This window comes from Rhipicephalus sanguineus, chromosome 11 (genome assembly GCF_013339695.2).
Source record: "Rhipicephalus sanguineus isolate Rsan-2018 chromosome 11, BIME_Rsan_1.4, whole genome shotgun sequence".
Lineage (NCBI taxonomy): Eukaryota > Metazoa > Arthropoda > Arachnida > Ixodida > Ixodidae > Rhipicephalus > Rhipicephalus sanguineus.
Window position 1 is genome coordinate 2053846 of NC_051186.1, and position 21588 is coordinate 2075433.

Genomic DNA, 21588 nt, shown 5'->3' on the forward strand with positions numbered 1-21588 from the left:
CTGCGCGGTTGGTTGTGCGCTGGGAGAATCGCGCGCGCCGACAGCGCTTCGTGCATCTCCCGGGTCTTTCCGTGCCCGTGATTCTTGGTCGCGACTTTCTCGCGCACACGGGTATCGTGATAGACGTCGCGAGCGGAGGCTACAGGGACGGCCCTTCCGGCGCCCTACGGCCATTCGCTACACCTCCCGTGGTCTCGGCTGCCCGTAAGTCGCCGGGCGCCACGAGAGAGCAGGAGGAGAGGAGACAAAGCGTGGCCCCCTCGGCCCGTGTCTCTCACTCCGGCGCCGAGCCTGGCCCTTTGGCCGGCGCGGCGGAAAACGGTCCGTGCCTACCTCTTTCTCTCGAGCATAGCGCTACCGTGGTGGACGAGGTCTCGGCTACGCCGGTGACCACCCCGGTAAGCAGCAGCTCGGATCGCTCGCTGCCGCCTTTGCCGGACAGCTTGTCGACACATGAGAAGGCACGCCTGTCGTCGCTGTTGACACGTTTCAGTGACATGTTCACGGAACGCCCGGGTTGCACCTCTCTGGTGAGGCACCGGATTGACGCAGGCGACGCACAACCGTGGAAATGCGATCCTCGCCCCGTCAGTGCGGCAAAGAGGAAAGCAATTGACCAGGCATTGGATGAGTTGATTGAGACCGGAGTTGTCCAACGCTCAAACAGTCCCTGGGGTTCACCGGTGGTAATGGTCCCCAAAAGAGACGGCTCTCACCGGCTCTGTGTGGACTACCGCCGGCTGAACGAGGTCACGAGGAAGGATGCTTATCCTATGCCTAACGTTGACTCGATCGTGGCTGCGCTAGGCGGTGCTTGCTACTTCAGCACCTTGGATGCTAGCCGCGGTTACCTGCAGGTTCAGATGGAGCCGGCTGACGCGGAGAAAACTGCGTTCACCTCCCACAGAGGTTTGTACGAGTTTACCCGCATGCCGTTTGGCTGTTCTGGAGCTGCAGCTACGTTCCAGAGACTGATAGACCGCGTTCTCGGGGACGCTAAATGGCAACACGCCATGGCGTACCTCGACGACATCGTCATCTTCTCTCGAACGTTCGAGGAGCACCTCCGCCACTTGGAGGATGTCCCTCGAGAGGTTGCGTGCCGCCGGGTTGACCTTGAACCCGAAGAAAGCTCAAATAGCTGAGACTCGCATTTCACTATTGGGCTTTACCATCGAGAGCGGTCGCGTTCTGCCGTGCGAGGAGAAGGTACGAGCCATTGTGGAGTACCCGACGCCGGCGAACATTCAGGGCCTGAGGCGCTTTTTGGGCATGGTGAACTACTACCGACAGTTCATCCCAAATTGCGCGGACCTCCAAGCGCCCTTGACCGCACTGTTGAAAAAGTCGGCACGATGGAGCTGGGGGCCAGAGCAAGAGCGAGCCTTCAAGGCTCTATCTCAAGCTCTAGTGGCCACAGCCGATCTGAAGCTGCCCGACCTCAACAGGGAGTTCGTTGTCCAAGCGGACGCGAGCGACCTGGGTCTCGGAGCGGTACTGCTTCAGGAGCACGACGGCGTCCTCCGGCCAGTCGCCTTTGCGAGCCGGTCACTTAACGCCGCCGAGCGCAACTACAGCGTGACTGAACGGGAATGTCTCGCTATAGTCTTTGCTCTCCGGAAGTTCGACTGCTACGTCGACGGCGTGTCATTCGTGGTGGAGACGGACCACATGGCACTCACCTGGCTTAAGCGCTTGCGCGAGCCCTCGGGCCGCCTCGCGCGCTGGGCGTTGACCTTGCAGCGGTACAACTTAGTTGTGCGCTACTGGAAAGGGAGTTCGAACGTCGTGGCCGACGCCTTGTCGCGTGCCCCCGTTCTGGCGTCTGACACTTAGTGTCCGCCACTCCCAAGAGCACTCGCACAGAGTAGACTCAGGGGCCCCTGGCTCCAATGGGTCGAAAGGCGCGAACCCCGACGGCGCAGTGGACTTTCGAGTCGACCGCCTCGGGTGAGGACGCATACCTGGTAGACCCTGTAACGTCCGCCGGTATCGTCTTCAGCAGAGAGGACCTACTTAAGGCACAGCAAGGACGATCCGTTTTGTCAGCAAATTGCTCGACGGGCTCAAAGAGCTGAGCTCCCAAGAGGAGCGTGGCGGTCAAGCCGCCGGGCGCAAACGGACAGCTGGTATTGCTGTCGGCGCCGAGTGCCGGACGCAGACTGGTATTGCTGCGGGCACGTTGGATTCGTATCTGCTTGATGCTGATGGCGTTCTCCTGCGCTATGTCCCATCTGAAGAAGCTCCCCAGGAGTCTTTCAAGGTGGTGATACCCCGCAGTCTAAGGAAAGCCACCCTCGGCTATTTCCACGACTCGCGGTTGGCCGGACATGCGAGTGGCCTTAAGACTTTTCAAAAGTTGTGCCGCTCTGCTACCTGGCCTAGGCATGAAGCGTGATGCCCTTCACTACGCCCGCTCATGCCGCGTGTGCCAATGTGTGAAGCCTCGTGGTGGCAAGCCTCCCGGGCTCATGCAGCCGATTCGACAGCCAACACCCTGGCAAGTCGCGGCCTGTGACATTATGGGACCTTTCCCAAGAAGCCGGAGAGGCCATGTTTTTCTCCTGGCTGTCACAGATCACTTCACGAAGTGGGTCGAGCTGTTTCCCCTTCGGAAGCTAACGGCACGCGCAATCTGGGACAAGTTGACCGAGGTCTTTACCCGCTTTGGCTTTCCGGCGGAGTTGATCACGGACAATGCGTCCTACTTCACGGCCAAGGTGTTTGTGGATGCGTGTGCTGCCTTTGGCATTAAGCACCGCAAAACAACCACGTATCACCCACAGGCCAACCCGACTGAGCGGATAAACCGAAACCTCAAGCCCTTGCTGACAGCCTTTGCGCAGCAACACAGGGATTGGGATGCCTGTCTTAACGAGATAGGCTTCTCCTTGCGGTCCACGGTGAACCGTTCAACTGGGTACACGCCCGCTTTCCTCAACTTCGGGAGAGAGCTGCCTAACCCCATGGACCGCGTTCTGCGGGGCGGCAGCGGGGCGACCGCCACAAAAGCCGGCCCGTCTGGCTACGCGGCGGAACTGCGCTCACGGATGGACGCAGCCCTCGACCTGGCGCGTTCCAACCTAGCAAAAGCGCGAGCTGGACAGAAGGCTCAATACGACCGGTCGCATCGGGAAGTGCACTACGATGTCGGCGATCTCGTCCTCAGGCGCATCACGTCTTGAGTGACGCTGCCAAAGGCATCTCGGCCTCCCTGTCGGCCAAGTGGTTGGGCCCATACCGAGTGCAGACCAAAATGTCGCCTCTGGTGTACAAGCTACTTAAGCAACCTTTCTCCCACTGACAGGTAGCTGAACTTTATTCCATACCATGACAGTGAATGGAGAATAACCGCTAAGGTGCGGCGGCACACGTCGGGAAGTGGTAGAAGGCCCTATTGGCCGAAAATACCCTCTGACGTGTTGTCCAAGCCATAACCTGGCAAGCGCCCCTTTGTTGGGCAGCACTGTCAGGCAGGCACCCTTTTTGGCAAGCCGGCTTTGCCGGGGACGTTTCTGTCCACTCCTGCGTCGCCCTGTCGTCTCCCTGCGCCTGGCTCTACTGGGCCGCCCAGCCTGTCGCTGAGCCTGTGGCCTGCTGTTCCCTGGTCGTCCCAGCTGTGGCCTGCTGCCTGCCTTCTGCCCTGCAGTCACCTCCACCCTGCCTTACACACCTGGCAGCTTCGGTAGCCACCCTCGGCGGCTATTCCGCCCACTCAAGCTTTGGCCCAGGCCCGAGCGTGGTCGCTCCGGCCTCCGTTCCTGGCTGCCTGCTGTTCCGGCCTGCTGTTCCTGTCTGGCCCCCGACCCAGCGACTTCCGGCAGTGGGCTGCCGCACGCAACTGGCAGCCACGCCTCGTACGTTCCCGGCTGCCAACCTCTCCAGTCCGGCGAACTTCAAGCGGGCTGGCTGCCCGCCCTTGTGCAGTCTTGCCCCCGTTCCTCCTGGGCTGTGGACATTCTTCCCGGCGGTGGGCTCTCCCCTTGTGGTGGAACTTTTGGTGGAACTTTTGTGTGGCCATGGCCGACTTTTGGGCTTGTACCTCCGGGAAGACGACACCCCCCTGTTGGACTTTGCCCCGTTGGCCAGCCCCTTGCGGCTGAGCTGACCTTGCCACTTGGCCTCGGACAGCCTCTTTCACAGGCTGGCCTCGGTCTTTAGGAGGGGGGAATGTGGGAATCGAGCGCGCCCTTCCCTTTGGCGCCTCGTTCCCCCAGCTAGCGCGCGTGTTGGCCCCGCGCGGCTCGAGCGCCGGGAACCGCCGTTACTCGGCGGTATGGCGACCGCGGTGGCAGCGCCAGGCCTCTTTGTCTGGTGCAAGCCATGCGTCAGCCTCCCGCCCGCGCGGGCACGCGTCCGGACATGCCTCGACATGCTCACATGCTCACGCCACCAAGCTAGCTTACGTTACTGCGCAACGCCTCTCCTCATTGGCCGCCAGTGACAACCCCCTTCCCCCTTGAGCTCGCTTCTGTCTGGCGCGGGCTTGCCCGCGTCAGATGCTCTCAGGCTAGCACGAGAGGTTGACGCGCTGCTCTAGCAGGCGGCTTCTCGTTCGTGTGCTCGACCGCTGCCCTTTGTGTGGTAGTCCTAGCGCCGCTGGCAAGCGTACTCGTTCGGTCTTGCGGAGTTCCCCTTACGGCCTGCAAGCCAGTGAGTGTCGTACTGTGCTGCATCTTGGGTTAATAAACCCGTTGTTGCTGTTACCCTGCCTCGTGCATGGTTTCTGCGCCGTGTCGGAGAAAACGACGAACCCGGCCGCAGCGTCGTCGCACGCAGCGGCAGTGGAGAACGTCGCGTCCCTGCACGGTCGCGCTCGTAGGTATGCCTAGTGCAAACCTATCTCCACAATTGTTGGCTAACAGAGTTTTATAATTGGGTGCGCAGACGTTGCGATGGCTGGGCACGTACGCTATACTGTATTCGGAAAGTAACGTGCGTACACAAGTGTCTAGTCTTTGACAGATGTGCAGGGGCAACAAACACAAGAAATTGTGCACATGAAGCTCTGGGTAGCGTATGCTAATACTTCCCAATTTTAACCACGTGGATTTTTTAACGTGAACCGATTACATCACATAGGATCGTTTTTGCGCTCATTTAACCCTTGATGGGTACCTATAGTCGGGTACAACTTTAGAAAAAAGCGGCATTTGCACCTCAAAGGCGGATGCACACGCGCTTCCACCAATGGGCGCGCGCTCTAGACTGACGTCACGAGCCGGACGGCCGGTGACTCCGCTCAAGGAGAAGATGGCCGCCCGCGCTTCGAACTCGGCCGAGTCGCGTCAGCTGTGAGCATGCCTCGTCAGAGTGAATTCCTAAGCTGTTTTTGGTGGCCTGTCATGCCGGAAATATTATTGCGAGCTTACGATGCACCATTTGTACTGCGTGTGCTTGTTCTGAGCCATTATCCGGCGAAGGAAGACTGCACCGAGCATCGGTGACGCTGCGCTTCGCTTCGTCTGAAAAACGGGACGCGGCGGCGACACACCGCTGCAAGCAAACGACGCAGACGACGCGCAGCGTTGTAGAAGACACGGGGTTATTTTTCTCTCGCGATCCGGCATGTGCTGTTGCATTCCCATCACGACAGCTCTATCAAACCAGTCATCAAGGTACGAAAGTATTATACGCACCGGGAATTACGCGATTTAGAACCACAATTTTTTTAAAGCGGGACTATTTCTTTGCCGCGGAGGCAATCGGCTGCCGCGCTTCGGCCTCTCCGTTTTTCTAAAGTTGTACCCGACTATAGATTGACCATTAACAGTGAGCTTGGAAACTATAAGCATGCAGTGTGTTTAGACATGCGTATAAAATTCGCATCGTTTTTTTTCAGTAGCGGTGGGTAAAGCATGGACGCACCGCGTTCCCCATAAATGTACCGTTCAGCGGAATCATTTGAGAATGACTTGACGGACCATACCAGCTTCATAGTTCAACAGTACCTGCTGTGTCTAGCGTGTATAAGCATGCGAGAAACAGGTACTGCTCACGTGTAAAAATAAGTATTTATTTTAAAAAATACAAACAGCGCTAAAAGCAATGCTCAGCGCTGAAGGAAATGATAAACGTGCCATCCTATGTTTTTTTCGGACAAATATATTCTGGTGCTTAACGAATACCTTTGATCTTGTCAATATCCTCAGCAGCAACCTGACGTTAAAACACATGGGAAACAACAGGGTTCATTATACTCAGCACAAGACGAAGTATTGAGAATACACAGTTGGATATGTGAGGTCCTTAATATAGTACATCGTCAAGCACCAAATAAGGGCTTTCTCTAGAAGTGTGCTACCCGAAAGTTTCACATTCCCTTGCACTTGAACGCAGTAGAACGCCTTGTTGTAGTACTCCCTCCAAATTCTGCGGTCAGGCGATGGGCGGGCTGCTGTCATGTCATCCTGACGGACAAAAAAAAAAAAAGAAAAGCAGAGGATACATGCGACGTTGTGTTCTTAGATCACCTGGTGTTTTCGCCCATCACACAAAAACTGTAAATGGACGTTTTCAATGTGTTATACACCTTGACGAATTTTGTGTAGACAGCTTCACAGAAGTTACAAATATGAAAGTGCTTTGAGAAGTTGCCAATGAAGCTTTCTAAATGTATTTTAGCCATAAACTTACTATAGCTATGAGAAAAAGCTCAGCATGATTTCCTCAGAAATGCTCATCGATCTCCACGAAATACATGCGGGCATTGCACATTTGACCGAGTATGACTTTGACCTTGTTGAACTTCTCCATGAAATTTCCAGTTTTTTCTTAAAAGTGAAGCTCTGTTTCGAATGTCGGCTGCAAGTGAAACCCACAGCACAGTCGCAATTTGATGAGAATCACGTACAAGGAAAGCAGTTTTACAATAGACTCACGATTCATTCGTTAAGTAAATAAAGTGGCAGGCAAACTTGGATTAAAATTTGGTTGCACAATATTGCAACAGCACAATATTGCAAACGAATTTTCTTCAATACCAGGTGAATGACAGTCACGGCGAATATTTGAATGGTAGCAGCCAATGCATGATTAAAAATTAATTCGCTGCTGCAGGTCAATACTCGGCTGCGACGGCGATATTTAGATGGGAGTGAAAAGCAAAACAAAAAAAAGAAAATGAATAAAAACACAAAAAGGAAGATCGTGTGCTCAGTTACAGCATTGTAAACAACGCCACGGCCGGTGTTGCTGCTGCTGCTGCTGCTCGAAAACCTGCAAGGTGGGCGCTCCTTGCCAGTTGCTCGATAAAACTGCGCCTGGCTCTTGTGTCAGAAGGTTTTGTCACCTGCAAAGATATTCAAATACTGTGTATACTATCACGACGATGAAGAACAATTATATCCCTTAATACGACTGCTGTATGAACTTCACTTCTCTGTAATAAAATTAATAATGAGCAATCCAACATAAATAATAAGCTGTCAACAAAAACAACAATACTTTTATGCATCCACGGTAATATATCGCTGTTGCATCGCATGAAATGATGGATGAGAGAACAAAAATGCCATCAATTAGCTAACGTACGTCTAATTACATACGAAGCATTACTTTACCTTCATCGAGATCAGCAGTTTTCACAGGCACCACAGCTGGTGCATGATGCACTGATGTACTTGTCCACACTTGACTTGGCACTACATAAGACCAATGGGCAAATGTGACCCGAAACCACAGAAATCATTGAAGGGGCACAGTAAATACGCAAGTGTATTCACGAGCATGAATGAGGCTGGCTTTAAACTTGTTAGAAATTAGGCAGCAAAATGCGTTTTAAAGGCTGTCGCTATTCAGAAAGTCAAATTGCTGATTTTTCTTGCTAAAAACAAGAGATGCCGCTAGTATCTATGAGCGGCTGATCCAATGAAACGGTACTAATGTCTTCGGTGCTCGTAAGCAGTTTTATTACTTTTTGATTGCGGAAAAACTTTTCCGCTTCCCAAAGGTAATCAAAGAAATGTAAATGCGAAGTATAACGACCTATCATGAAAGGATGTCTTAACATCATTCAACTGCTAGCAAAAATATGCTTCATTGATTGCCGCATTGTATCATTGACCATAAATGCAGAAGACAGTTGTTAGCCCGAAAGATAAGAAGCCACGCGAAAGCTAAAATTACACAGCTTGTCAAGCAACACGAAGTGATTTTCTCAGTGACACCTGTCAAGAGCGACGAAAGCCTCTGAACTGTATGAGAGTTCACAATAAATGCGACCAGCACGACACGTGCGCGACTATAGAAACGGATGACGATTACACCAAAGATAAGTACTCGTATACTCGTATAGTTACTCGTACGCATACTCGTATAGTTATTTCAAAAGCCGTCAAAAGAATATGCTGGCAGCTCAATACCGTCATTCATATATATCAGCGCAAGCATGCAAGAATGTGAACGCTAACAGCACGAGCATATATGTGAAGAAAGAAGAGCACTCACCCAGGCGGGTACGATGCGCCGGGATGTGTGGACAGTGTGCGCACCAGCGAGACAGAAATGGCGCGAAAGCGTCGTGTAATCCTGCAACTGCTTGCGTGTAGCCATTTCACGTGCAAGGGGATGTCGCCGAATGCCGGCTCACGCGGCACGCTCAACAAACCACACCTACCTATTAAACATCCGCCGCTCTCGTAGAATGGGCTAAAACAAACCACTCGCGCTAAAAACGCAACCCCCTTCCCATCGCACAATATCTTCGAACTCTTGTTTTTACCTCCTTCCCGCAAAAACAGCAGAAGCGGAGTGCAACGGAGAGCGTAGCAGCCCCTATTCTCTCTCACGCACGCAAGAGAGGGTGCGTAGTTAGCTCCATCCGTATACTTCCTCGCAGCATAGCTCGCCTTTGCGGCTGACGCTTTCGGCGCATGCGTATACACCGACGCTTGCGCCGGCAAGTTATAACACGCGGGAGCGTACGATGAGCTGTAGCCAGGATTCTCACTTACGCGGCCCACACCGACGCGCCACTAATACCGCAGGCCGTCTATAAGGCGGCGGTGAAGGGTGCACGTTTTTTATATACACTTGTCACGGCTAACTCCTTTTCGAATCCCTACTATAGCCGGGAGTTTTCCTGAGCTTTGAAGCGTCCCGCCTACAGGGCATGCGTTAGCCAGGACTTGATTAAGAGTGTAGAGGCCGTTCCAGGCGGTCTCTCATAAAGCCCTCGAATAGTTGACGAAGTTCGCGAGGTGGGCTCTAAATATTGCACTCTTTCACAGCAACTAGATTTCGGGTCCACTTATTTAGCTTACGTAAAAGGTAAATATTTAAAAAGAAAACTTCACAAATATTTTAACTCAAAATATATTTTCTGCATAGTATATATCGATTTGTACGACATTCAGATATAACTTAATATTACCGAGTTGAAATTAAATGGCAACATAGCGCATTTTTACAGAACTGCGGGAGCCACATGTGGAAGGAAAATTGCCTCAACATGCAGTCCCCCTTTCCACCAGGCGCACAATGCTTGTAGCTACCGTGATTCCCGAAATCTAGAGCTCTATGAGGCATTCGTCATGCATATAAGGTTGGGTTAGCGTGTGTCAGTTAATCGTTAGTAGCGCTAACCGACAAAGGGATAAAGTATCTGTGCTTAATGTTGAGCTTCTCACGTTCTACATAGGGAAGGACGCATGCGCGTTTTCGAAAACCCAGTTCCCTCCTGTCCTGTGAAAAGCGTTTAGGTTTTTGTTTGCACGACTAAACACATTTTTGTTCGTCAGTGCTCGCTTCTGTCTGTTCTTCATGTGTATATGTTTTTCGCGCTGTTTTGTGGCCATGACGTCATACCAATGAGCCTATTCCCAGACCCTTTTAAATATGCATGTTTAATATTTACACCAAATTCCTATTAGCACAGGGTACGATGATCTGAAAATAAAGTGTTTTACATGCATTTCCCAGATGAAATCTTGCGAAAACTCGAAGGCTCCCACGTAACAAAACATTTTCTGTTCAAAATACAGCAGTAAATAACTGTTTCAAATGAGGTAATCAAGCGAGGCTTTAATGTGTTTGTAGCGGTAACTAAAATGGTTTATATCTTTGGCTGGGAATGACGCTACATATAACTTCAAACTTTGGCGCATGTATATAATCACGCTTGAGCGTCGCCATCCACACGCAGGTAATGTAACAAATGTCGGCTAATTTTTCATCTGCTTTTTGCGTTAACTTCTCTAAGATGAAGAAATACAACGAGCGAAATAGGTACGCATTGTGTTTATTTGATTTAATTGCTGACAAAGTGCGAATTACAAATCCCGCGATGTAGGTGGGATCGAAAGTTATTTTCAGCAATCGCAAGGAGTTCGGGCAAGCATACTATAATTGGACGTTGCGACGTTGTGCAGTGAGATTATTTCAAACACTCGCGACTCCGCTCGCCACCTCTGCGGAGTTGTCCTTCGCGCGCGCGAATTCTCCAACTCGCAAATGAGCTTCCACATCCGTCCATCGCCACTACAAGAAGAGCAAAAGCAACAAAATGTATTTTAAAAATCAATGTATCTTAAAAATGATGAGTAAATGTTTCCTGTTGTGACATTCATATGGTATACCGTTTTTTACTTCTCTATCATAAAACTATTGCTCCTAAAAGGTGGAGGAAAATTATTGTTATTTCAGTCGAAGTTTGCAGTACCAGCTAAATGTTAGGAAGTATATGGCTGTGAAGACATGCACTGCAAGTCCCTTGCCTTGATAAAATAGATTTTTCATGCATGAACTCTAAAAGGAACTTACTCATGCCTGATTTCATTCACAGTTTTGGAATCGGACCAAGTCCGCATGGGTTGTCCGATCAACGGGTGACGTCCATCAATGCTTGCGGGAAATCCGTGACAGCATTAGCGAGGCCAACGTGTCTCTTCGCAAAGAGTACAAAGACCAACGTCGCCCACCATCATCGTAAGTCTCATGGCTCATCTTCTTTCGCAAAAGAATACCTAATTGTTTTTCTTGCATATTCTACAGTTTACTCTGGGTATTCGAAGGAAACGACACAATGGTACATGATGGTGAGTAATATTTTATTATATTTGTTTAGAGGAAACCAAAAAGCCTCGTCTTGCGAGCATGTAATTGACGGATTCCGATGCCATGCGGATTGATGTAGTTGCACTGCTGAGTTCAGTAGCATCAACAATTTATTATCAGTTTAGGTTGCTGGCAACACGGACAAAGCGTGTAAATAACTTTTGCACATTATCGATTGTTTCCAAGAATCACTGAAGTACTTTCCAACAAATAATTACAATAATAAATAAAACATGGGACAGAGTCATGACAGCTCTTGCAGAGGCGGTGAAGAACAAATAATTCCGCAATGCTTACAAAAGCCGATCAGATAATTTTGAATAAACAAGATGTACTGGAATTGGATAGTACTGTGTTTTCTTGGTATCAAGTCATATTTATCGGCCCCCCTGAGCTGTGTTTGTGTTATCGAAATTGATGTACCATGTTAGGTATTTATACCCGGAGAGAAGCGCCAAGGATATGTCCTCACTTTCATTTCATTTCATTCTACATGAGAACGTTCGCAATGTTCGCGTAGCTACAAAAGTAATTGTGCCGAACATTATCTTCAATATAAAGACGTTCAAAGATTGAGTGTTCAAAAGGTGTAGAAATGAAATACTCGTATTCGGTAGTGAGCCGCTTAAAAAACACACATTTGACACTAGCGACAGGAAAAACAAGCACACCAAGAGTACAGGAGGTAGTGACAAAGCTGTTTTGCTTTGTTTAGAGAATTTGAAACTCTCATTACATTTTTTTTTACGGCGAAATGCTGCCGCGCAATCTATTGCACGCCTAGGCTGCACGCAGAAATGTACTTCGTAAAGCGGTCAGGTTTTGTACGTGTTCTATTTTGCATATGCTACAAAACGCGATTGCGGTTTGTAATGAAATCATCTTGTGACGAAACTCATCCCCCGCTATCAAACAAGAGAAGGCTTGACGTCTACGATTGAACATTAGAGCAAGGAAGTGAGGGGTGGCCGCAATTGTTCTTCTTAGACAGGGCCACAATGAAGCTTCTCAATATGCAAAGCGGACGTCATGATATTCTTTTGATTCAGCTGCATCAGCTACCCTCCGTAACACCGGGAACAATGACCTACTCAGTAGAAAATTATACTCATAAACGTCCCATACCGTCAATATTGAAAACAAACAAAAAAGAAAAAAAGTCACGCTATCTCCCGCTAATGGGGACCATGAGGCGATGCGAAGCAGCGTTTCGGCATGTCGAGCCCACGTTTCAGAAGGGGAGGGGAGAGGGTGCTGGGAGAGAGGAAAGGGCAGGGGGAGGAGAGAGGGGAGAAAGGGGAGATAGGAAGAGGAGGGGAAAGGGAGTGGAGAGGGGCAGTGGAGATGAGGTGTGTGGGGAGGGTTTGTGCATGCGCAGTCCGGTGGTCACGCCGCACACCACCGGTTTGAACTCCACCATAAGATGCTTCACATCAAAAAAGAACGACCGTGCCCAGACAGACTGATCTTAAACGGCAGCTGGCGAACTGGGCTTATTGGTTGATTAGAATGGGACCCAGAGAGGACTAAGAAATATGAACCTCCGATAACAGCACAAACTTGCAATTTAATCAACAATTGCTTAATAAACAGAGCGCTCCCAACAATGTATGTGCCACAGCAATTGGACAGACCCCACTATTCACGACAGCTCCAAACAATAAATAAAAAGTAATTGAACATATATATATATATATATATATATATATATATATATATATATATATAGAGAGAGAGAGAGAGAGAGAGGGAGAGAGAGTCTGTCTGCGGTTGCCGTAAAGTATATAGGAAAAAGGTATACCCTGCTGACAAACTGTTTATTTGTAGACGTTTCGATCGGAGGTCTTGAAGAAGATCGGTCTCCGATCGAAACGTCGACAAACAGTTTTTCAGCGCCGTATACATTTTTCATAGATAGATAGATAGATAGATAGATAGATAGATAGATAGATAGATAGATAGATAGATAGATAGATAGATAGATAGATAGATAGATAGATAGATAGATAGATAGATAGATAGATAGATAGATAGATAGATAGATAGATAGAGAAATGGGTCATTTCATGCCAAGTGTCGCAGACGCGGCGCTCGCACAGCGCAGATTTTGCTGATAAAATCTATGCCTGTTTCCTGTATGACATAGAGTATTGTGGAAAAAAGTTTGCTCGAGAAACGTTTCCACGACAGTGGCACCCTCTGAAAGTTCGCTTGCATTTGTTAAACTGAGCCTAATAGAGAATTGTATCTAAAGTATATTTTGGCGTGGTGATCTTCGAAACTGCGCTTGAGCTACTACAGAAGTTCTGTTTAGCTGTCATATTTATAATTATGAAATTTTTGTGTTTCACTGCCAGCTACCTATTTTCAAAAACTAGAAAAATACTCAAAGTTCGCATTTTTTCTTAAGCGATCCGGCCCTTTCCTTAACCACTCTGGTGTTCAAGAAGATGTATTTTTGTACAAGAATTTTTAGGAGTAACATAGATTTCAAATCTACCCAAAAAGAAATTGTGAAATCAGAGAAAATATGCGATTTGTCGGATATTTCACCCTTTTTTTTATACTGATGCGGCCCAAGTAAAAATTCTAGTGATGCGGCATTTGGTAGAAAACTTCCTTGCTAAATAATGAAGAATAAACAAGCAAACCTTTCTTTTGTTTTATGAAAAAAAATAAGTTTTGAAGTTGACCCTTCGAACGCATCCTGCATTTCGTTGTGTTGTCAATTCGCCTCAAAGCATGAATTCGCCTTTTGGTGGTGACACTCGGCACAGGTGCCGCCAAGATGCGAGATGCATGTCAGTGGCTCGTGGGCGCTGAAAGTCTTGTTGCCTCGATGTCAGGCTTAAAGAAATGAATTCGCGTTACGATGTGAGCTTACTTGGCGGTCCCTACACTCTTAATCAAATCCTGGCTAACTCATGCCCTGTAGGTGGGACGCTTCAAAACTCAGGAAAACTCCCGGCTATAGTAGGCCTTCGAAACGGAGTTAGCCGTGACAAGCGTATATAAAAAACGTGCACCCTTCACCGCCGCTTTATCGACGGGCTGCACTGTTAGTCGCGCGTCGGTGTGGGCCGCGTAAGTGAGAATCCTGGCTACAGCTCAGCGTATGCTCAGTATGCTCCCGCGTGTTATAACTTGTCGGCCCAAGCGTCGGTGTATACGCATGCGCCGACAGCGTCAGCCGCAAAGGCGAGCTATGCTGCGAGGAGGTATACGCATAGAGCTAACTACGCGCTCTCTCTTGCGTGCGTGAGAGAGAATAGGGGCTGCTACGCTCTCCGTTTCGCTCCGCTTCTGCTGTTTTTGCGCAGAGAAAAGAAAGGAAGGAGGTAAAAACGAGAGTTCTAAGATATTGTGCGACGGGAAGGGGGTTGCGTTTTTGGCGCGAAATGGGTTAGTTGTAACGCATTCCACGACAGCGGCGGATGTTTGATAGGTTGGTGTGGTTCGTTGAGCGTGTCGCGTGAGCCTGTACTCTGCCGCCATGGAAATATTCTCTTATCTCAATATAAAGGGGGTGTTGCGAGGACATAGCGACATCCCCTTGCACGTGCATTGGCTACACGCAGGCTGTTGACGCAGGATTACACGACGATTTCGCGCCATTTCTGTCTAGCTGGTGCGCTCACTGCGGACACAGCCCGGCGCATCGTACCCGCCTGGGTGAGTGCTCTTCTTTCTTCACATATATGCTCGTGCTGTTAGCGTTCACATTCTTGCATGCTTCCGCTGATATATATGAATGACGGTATTGAGCTGCCAGAATATTCTTTTGACGGCTTTTGAAATAACTATACGAGTATGCTTACGAGTAACTATGCGAGTATACGAGTACTTATCTTTGTTGTAATCGTCATCCGTCTCTATAGTCGCGCACGTGTTGTCGTGCTGGTCGCATTTATTGTGAACTCTCATGCAGTTCAGAGGCTTTCGTCGCTCTTGACAGGTGTAACTGAGATGATCACTTCGTGTTGCTTGACAAGCTGTGTAATTTTAGCTCTCGCATGGCTTCTTATCTTTCGGCTAGCAACTGTTCTATGCATTTATGGTCAATGATATAATGCGGCAATCAAAGGAAGCATATTTTTGCTAGCAGTTGAATGATGTTCGGACATCCCTTGATGTTAGGTCGTTATACTTCGCATTTACATTTCTTTTTTTTTACCTTTGGGAAGCGGAAAAGTTTTTCCACAATCAAAAAGTAATAAAACTGCACTTACGAGTACCGAAGACGTTAGTACCGTTTCATTGGATCAGGCGCTCATAGATACGACTAGCGGCATCTCTTGTTTTTAGGAGGAAAAATCAGCAATTTGACTTTCTGAATAGCGAAAGTCTTTAAAACGCGTTTTGCTGCCTAATTTTTAACAAGTTTTAAAGCCAGCCCCATTCATGCTCGGGAATACATTTGCGTATTTACTGTGCCCCTTCACTGATTTCTGTGGTTTCGGGTCACATTTGCCCATTGGTCTTATGCAGTGCCATGTGAAGTGTGGACAAGTACATCAGTGCATCATGCACCAGCTGTGGTGCCTGTGCAAATTGCTGATCTCGATGAAGGTAATTAATGCGTCATATGTAATTTAGGCGTTAGCTAGTTGATGGCATTTTTGTTCTCTCATCCATCATTTCATGCGATGCAACAGCGATATATAACCGTGGTTGTATAAACGTATTGTTGTTTTCGTTGGCAGCTTATTATTTATGTTGGATTGATCATTGTTAATGTTATTACAAAGAAGTGAAATTCATACACCAGTCGTAATAAGGGATATAATTGTTGTTCATCCTCGTGATAGTATACACAGAATTTGAATACGTCGGCAGGTAACAAAACCTTCTGACACAAGAGCCAGGCGCAGTTTTATCGAGCAACTGGCCAGGAGCTCACACCTTGCAGGGTCTCCAGCAGCAGCAGCAACACCGGCCGTGGTGTTGTTTACGATGCCGTAACTGAGCATACGATCTTTCGTCTTGTGTTTTTTATTCATTTTCTTTTTTTGCGTTGCACTCCCTCTAAAAATCTCATTTAATTAACGAATGAATCGTGAGTCTATTGTAAAACTGCTTTCCTTGTACGTGATTCTCATCAAATTGCGACTGTGCTGTGGGTTTCACTTGCAGCCGACATTCGAAACAGAGCTTCACTTCTAAAAAACTGAAAGTTTCATGGAGAAGCTCAACAAAGTCAAAGTCATCCTCGGTCAGATATTCAATGCCCGCATGTATTTATTTCGTGGAGGTCGACGGGTATTTCTGAGGAAATGATGCTAAGCTTTCTTTCATAACTGTGGTAAGTTTATGGTTAAAATACTATAAGAAAGCTTCATTAGCAGCTTCCGAAAACACTTTTGTAATTTCCAACTTCTGTGACGCTATCTATTTAAAGAAAATTCAACAAGGTGTATAACAGAATGAGAACAACCGTTTCCCAAATATAAGTTTTTTGTGTGATGGGCAAAAAGGGCAGGTGATCTAAGAACATAACGTCGAATGTGTCTTCTTGCTTTTTTTGTTTCGTCAGGATGACATGCCAGCAGCCTGCCCATCGCCTGACTCCGGAGTTTGGAGGGAGTACGACAACAAGGCTTTCTACTGCGATCAAGTGCAAGAGAATTTGAAACGTTCGGTTGGCACAGTTCTAGAGAAATTTGTGCTTGACGATGTACTATATTAAGGTCCTCACATACCCAACTGGGTATGCTCAATGCTTCGTCTTGTGCAGAGTGCAATGAGAAATACCCAATTGTTTCCCAGGTGTTTTGCCGGCGGGAAGCTGCTCAAGAAACATTGAAACGATCAAAAGAAACGATCATTGAAACATCAAAAACGATCATTGAAACGATCAAAAGCACCAGAATATATTTGTCCGAAAAAACATCGGATGTCACGTTTATCGTTTGCTTCAGCTCTGAGCATTGCTTTTAGCGCTGTTTGTATTTTTTTTACAATAAATACTTCTTTTTACACGTGAGTAGTACCTGTTTCTCCCATGCTTATACACGCTAGACCCAGCAGGTACTGTTGAACTATGAAGCTGATAAGGCCAGTCAAGTCATTTTCAAGGAAAATGATTCCGCTGAACGATACATTTACGAGGAACATGGTGCGACCATGCTTTAACCGCCGTTACTTAAAAAAAAAGGAATGCGAAGTTTTATACGCCTGTCGAAACACACTCAATGCTTATAGTTTCCAAGTTACTTGTAGTGGTTACTCTAAGTAACCATCAAGGGGGAACTGAGCGTAAAAGCTCTTCTATGTGATGTAATCGGTTCACGTTCAAAAAATCCCAAGTGGTTAAAATTAGGCACTATTAAAATTCGGTACCCAGAGCTTCGTGTGCACAATTTCTTGTGTTTGTTGCCACTGCGCATCTGTCAAAGACTAGGCACTGGTATACACGCACGTAACTTTCCGAATACAATATAGCGTACGTGCCCAGCCAACGCAACGTCTGCGTACACAATTCTAAAACTCCGTTAGCCAACAATCAACCACTACATGGCGTGCCACTTGACGTCAAGGGAGTCCGCATTATGGGTACCGCAACCTGACTGCTTTCTTGGTTCTTGTGCATGCCACAAACACAAAAAATAATAATGAATAGGCTGGATAGGATCAATTGGGGATTAGAGAAGATATCTTCGCCCTCAAGTGGACATAAAATAGGTTGGTAATGATAAAAAACAAAATGCTTCCTTGGACAAATGCGCGAATCGTTTGCCGTGAAATGTACATATCTAATTTAATGCTCTATTAAAAGCAACGGCATGCTGTCGAACTCAAGTGCGAGGAGTAGAGCTTCCACGAGGTTTCTAGATTTCGCAAAACCGTTCACACTTTTCTCCTAAATACATGGTAAGCAGTGCCTAAGTCTGGAAAACAATATTTGCATACTTAAATTACCGTCCTCTGGAACGTACTACATATGTGCCAGCGCGAAGTGCGCACGCCGGTGGGTGTACCTCGAAATAACATCGCTTAATTGGCCTAAAAAGTTCAGAAATCGTTAAACACCCCCATGTTCGACAAATGGCCACACTACGTTAACTTTCTTGGGATAATACATCATAGTTTAGCAGTTTAAGGTCATCGTGACGACTGCCACACTCAGGCGCAACCGCTTTGTATGTGCCCAATAAAAAAATTAAAAATCCAGCTTGCCCCAAAAGTTGCATCCTTCATAGACCATGCGTTGTTTTTTAGCATCTGCGCATAGCTCTGCAACACTAGAACCTATTACTCGATGGTGTCAATTTCATTTTCCATTAATGCACCACTATACTACTTTCTGGATTTCTGGTGTGCGCAACACCTCTCAGTAATCCGCACATTAAAAATTAAGTGCGCGTACAAGTAAAAAACCCCAGAAGGCTATCCCATGCACTCACAACAAACATACCCTAGTCGCGTGCGCATGCACATGCAGCTGTGTGGATGTAGCTCGCCAATTTTGCGTGTACCGCCGTATTAATCGTGGCGAAATATGCCAAAAATTCATTGAAAGGTGAAACTTGTGTACAGTCAGGCACTGCATGTCCATGAAGGTGCCTTTCGCACAAATACTGCGTATAGTACATTGCATGGACTCGCGCTTCCAGAAAATATTCTAGTAAACTTATGTGAAAAAATATTGTATCATCCCGTGTGAGTTTAGCAAATTCTCCGCTTTGAGACGAGTATGAGGTGATTTAAATTGCGCGGCGGTACCGCTATACCAGCAATAATCGAGATGTTTTAAAAAAGATGGCCACTGATGTAGTCGTAACAGAACGTCGCAAATATTTCGGCGATAACTACTGCCGGATATAAGATCCAGTTCATGTTAACAGCCAATTTCCGCCTGCGCACTGCGTGCCAGACAACGGCGAATGGCGAGCCGCCATGTCTTTAGCGTGGACAGTCGACTTCACGAGTCACGTCTGTCGCGCGAGTGTCGTCCAAAGTGAGCGCATGTGAGAGGCATTTCTTCCGCGGCGCAGTCCGCCGAGCGACCGCGAAGCTGCATGCAGTCAGCTCTACCTCCTCGCTTCCATGGTCGACCGAAACGTGGGCTGCGCTTTCTGTTGAAGCAAAAATAATATCTGCGGGAATAGTGTCAGTCGTTTGAGGGGAAGCGACGTGCACTATCCAACGTTTAGAACCAAGATTAGTTCCTTTACAAGTGAAGTTCATCTGTAGTGCGTGCGCGGCACACCGCACCTGCTCGAGCGTGTTCGCATATTATACATATCAATCAATCATGTTTTATTTTTCGTCCTTCGTTTACACGATAAAACGGAAAAAAGGAAAAAATTGCCGACAATACCACGGTTATGAGCGCATGTTCATCTCAGTGTGTAATTATTACGCGGAGAGGGTCGAGCCAACAACGGTAAGAAGTAAAAGATCCTGACATATGAGCGTGAGCGCTTTGTTCTGAAGCACCGTCGACTACGGCTTCGAAATAAACTGAATAGGCTTAGTGACGATATCGGCCACCGGCCCGGTAACCATCGGCGGCGAAGCGGCCAGCGACGTTACTTAGAAAACGGCTATTCTCCGTCGTTGCTACGTCGTTGCTACGGCTACGTCGCTGTGCGGTTGGCACGGATGGATTCCGAGCTCACGTCCCACGGCAAGCGAATCTTGACGTTGAAAACTCCTTCAATCCACGAAAGGCAACATGCTGGCGGCTTACGTGAATAGAACTCGGGTATTATGCACGCTAAGATTCCGAGGTGCCAGTGTCAAATATATGCGGAACAGTTTTATCTTTTATACCAAGCAGGCAAATTCGCTTCAAGCATGCTCTGAGCAATAACTTGAGTGACCTCGTATATATTTTCACAAATGTCGTTTAAAAAAATGTCTCCTTCCGTATCCGTTAACGCTGCATGTATAATAACGATCTCCACTGCACTAATAGGCCAGTGCAGCTGGCCAGTGTGTAGCTACCCATTGGTAGATATAAACCCCCGTTCTTTTACTATTGTCGCCGCGGCGTGACGTGGTGTAGTGGTTAGCGTACGCGCTTGCTGATCGAGTGTTCGCGAGTTCGAATCCGGGAGTGTTTGTTGTGAATTTTTCTGTGGTTTACTTCTGAATGTGATGTGTATATATGGATTATGTATGTCATAAAATGTGTGTCTCAGCCTTCAAATCCCCGATTAGAGCTTAAAGGGGGACTTAAAATCAATTTTTTGTTTCGTCGCTTCATACACCGCCTATAGCTAGGAAGTGCCGTAGCTGGGACACACCGTAGCTAGGCTCAGGCGGAGCGAAGAGATCTCCATAGCCGGCCTCATAACTAGCCGGGATTCGAGACGAAAAATCTCCGGCCTATTTGAGTCCCGCCTATGAGATGAGCCGCTGAGAAAACTACTACGCCGCGGGACGGCTACGGGCGGCGCCGGCTACGGGTTGTGCCGGCTAAACAAACAGTCTATAGGCGTTAGATTTTTCGTCTCGTTTCCGGGCTATAGACTGCAACTTTAAGCAGGACATGATTAAGAGTGTATGTGAGGCATGGACGCCGCAGAGCAGCTTGCGCAAACGTCTGCACATTGTGCCACAGGGCCATCTGCGCAACTTTTGTACGCAAGAAAACTGCGCAACTAATGTACACAACCCTGATGAAAGCCAGCGCGTAGTGCAGCCAAGAAAAGTATTGGGGGCGTTCGCTGTACTGTTTTAAGTGTATTGCCGTAATTATGATATAGAAGAGAAAAGAATAAGGTGGAAGAATAGACAACTTCTCACCGGCAGGGACCGAACCAGTAACCTTTAAATGAAGCCTGCGATGCGCGACTAATTGAGCTACGGCGGTTGTCGTCCTCTCGTCCAATTTATCGGGTATTAAATGCGAAGTATTTCTTAGAGAACGACAGGCACCTTGACCGTTTCTTTCTACGTATCTATCTATTTAGCCGCCAACGTCTTGGCGCTCTCCTGGGCGTCTCCTTAACTTGAAACATACCAAAATTTGTATGGGTGGGCATTACTGTATGACAAACACGGTGAATAGGTCGATACATGAATAGCATGCGATGCTTGTCTACCCGTATACAACAGCCCATGGAATGCGGGTATCAGCCAAAAGATACTCACAGTTTCTATCAAACAGGAAATGGCGATAGCACTCTTTTAAAAAATCTTTACGCGATCACTTTATGGAGTTTGTTTGGTAGAAAATGCGACGCAGACGTTGGAAGCGTTGTCAGTGGGGGAAATATCTCAGGGACGGAACAATTTAAGATTGTGGTTAGAGCCGCAATCAAGGCCAGGAGTTCTGCGTGGCTTTCAAGTATTGATCCATAGAGCTACGCCGTTGCTTGAAACTGCTTAAGAAGAAATAACACCATTTCCCGCTAAAGGGGACCATTAGGCGATGCGAGGCAGCGTTTCGGCATGTCGAGCCCGCGTTTCAGAGGGGGAGTGGGACAGGGGGAATGGAAGTGGAGTGAGGGAGAGGGGAGGGGAGAGGTGGGAGGGAAGTAGATATGAAGTGGAGAGAGGGAGAGGAGTCGAGAAGGGAGACAG

General features: G+C 47.9%; 1 long non-coding RNA gene across 1 annotated transcript; it reads left to right on the forward strand.

Annotated features, from left to right (window-relative positions):
* The first annotated feature begins 14483 nt into the window (after window positions 1-14483).
* Window positions 14484-16298, forward strand: LOC125756336 (uncharacterized). The gene is made up of 3 exons (XR_007414386.1): window positions 14484-14727; window positions 15544-15624; window positions 16189-16298. It is a non-coding gene; the product is annotated as an uncharacterized LOC125756336 (long non-coding RNA).
* The last annotated feature ends 5290 nt before the right edge of the window (window positions 16299-21588 follow it).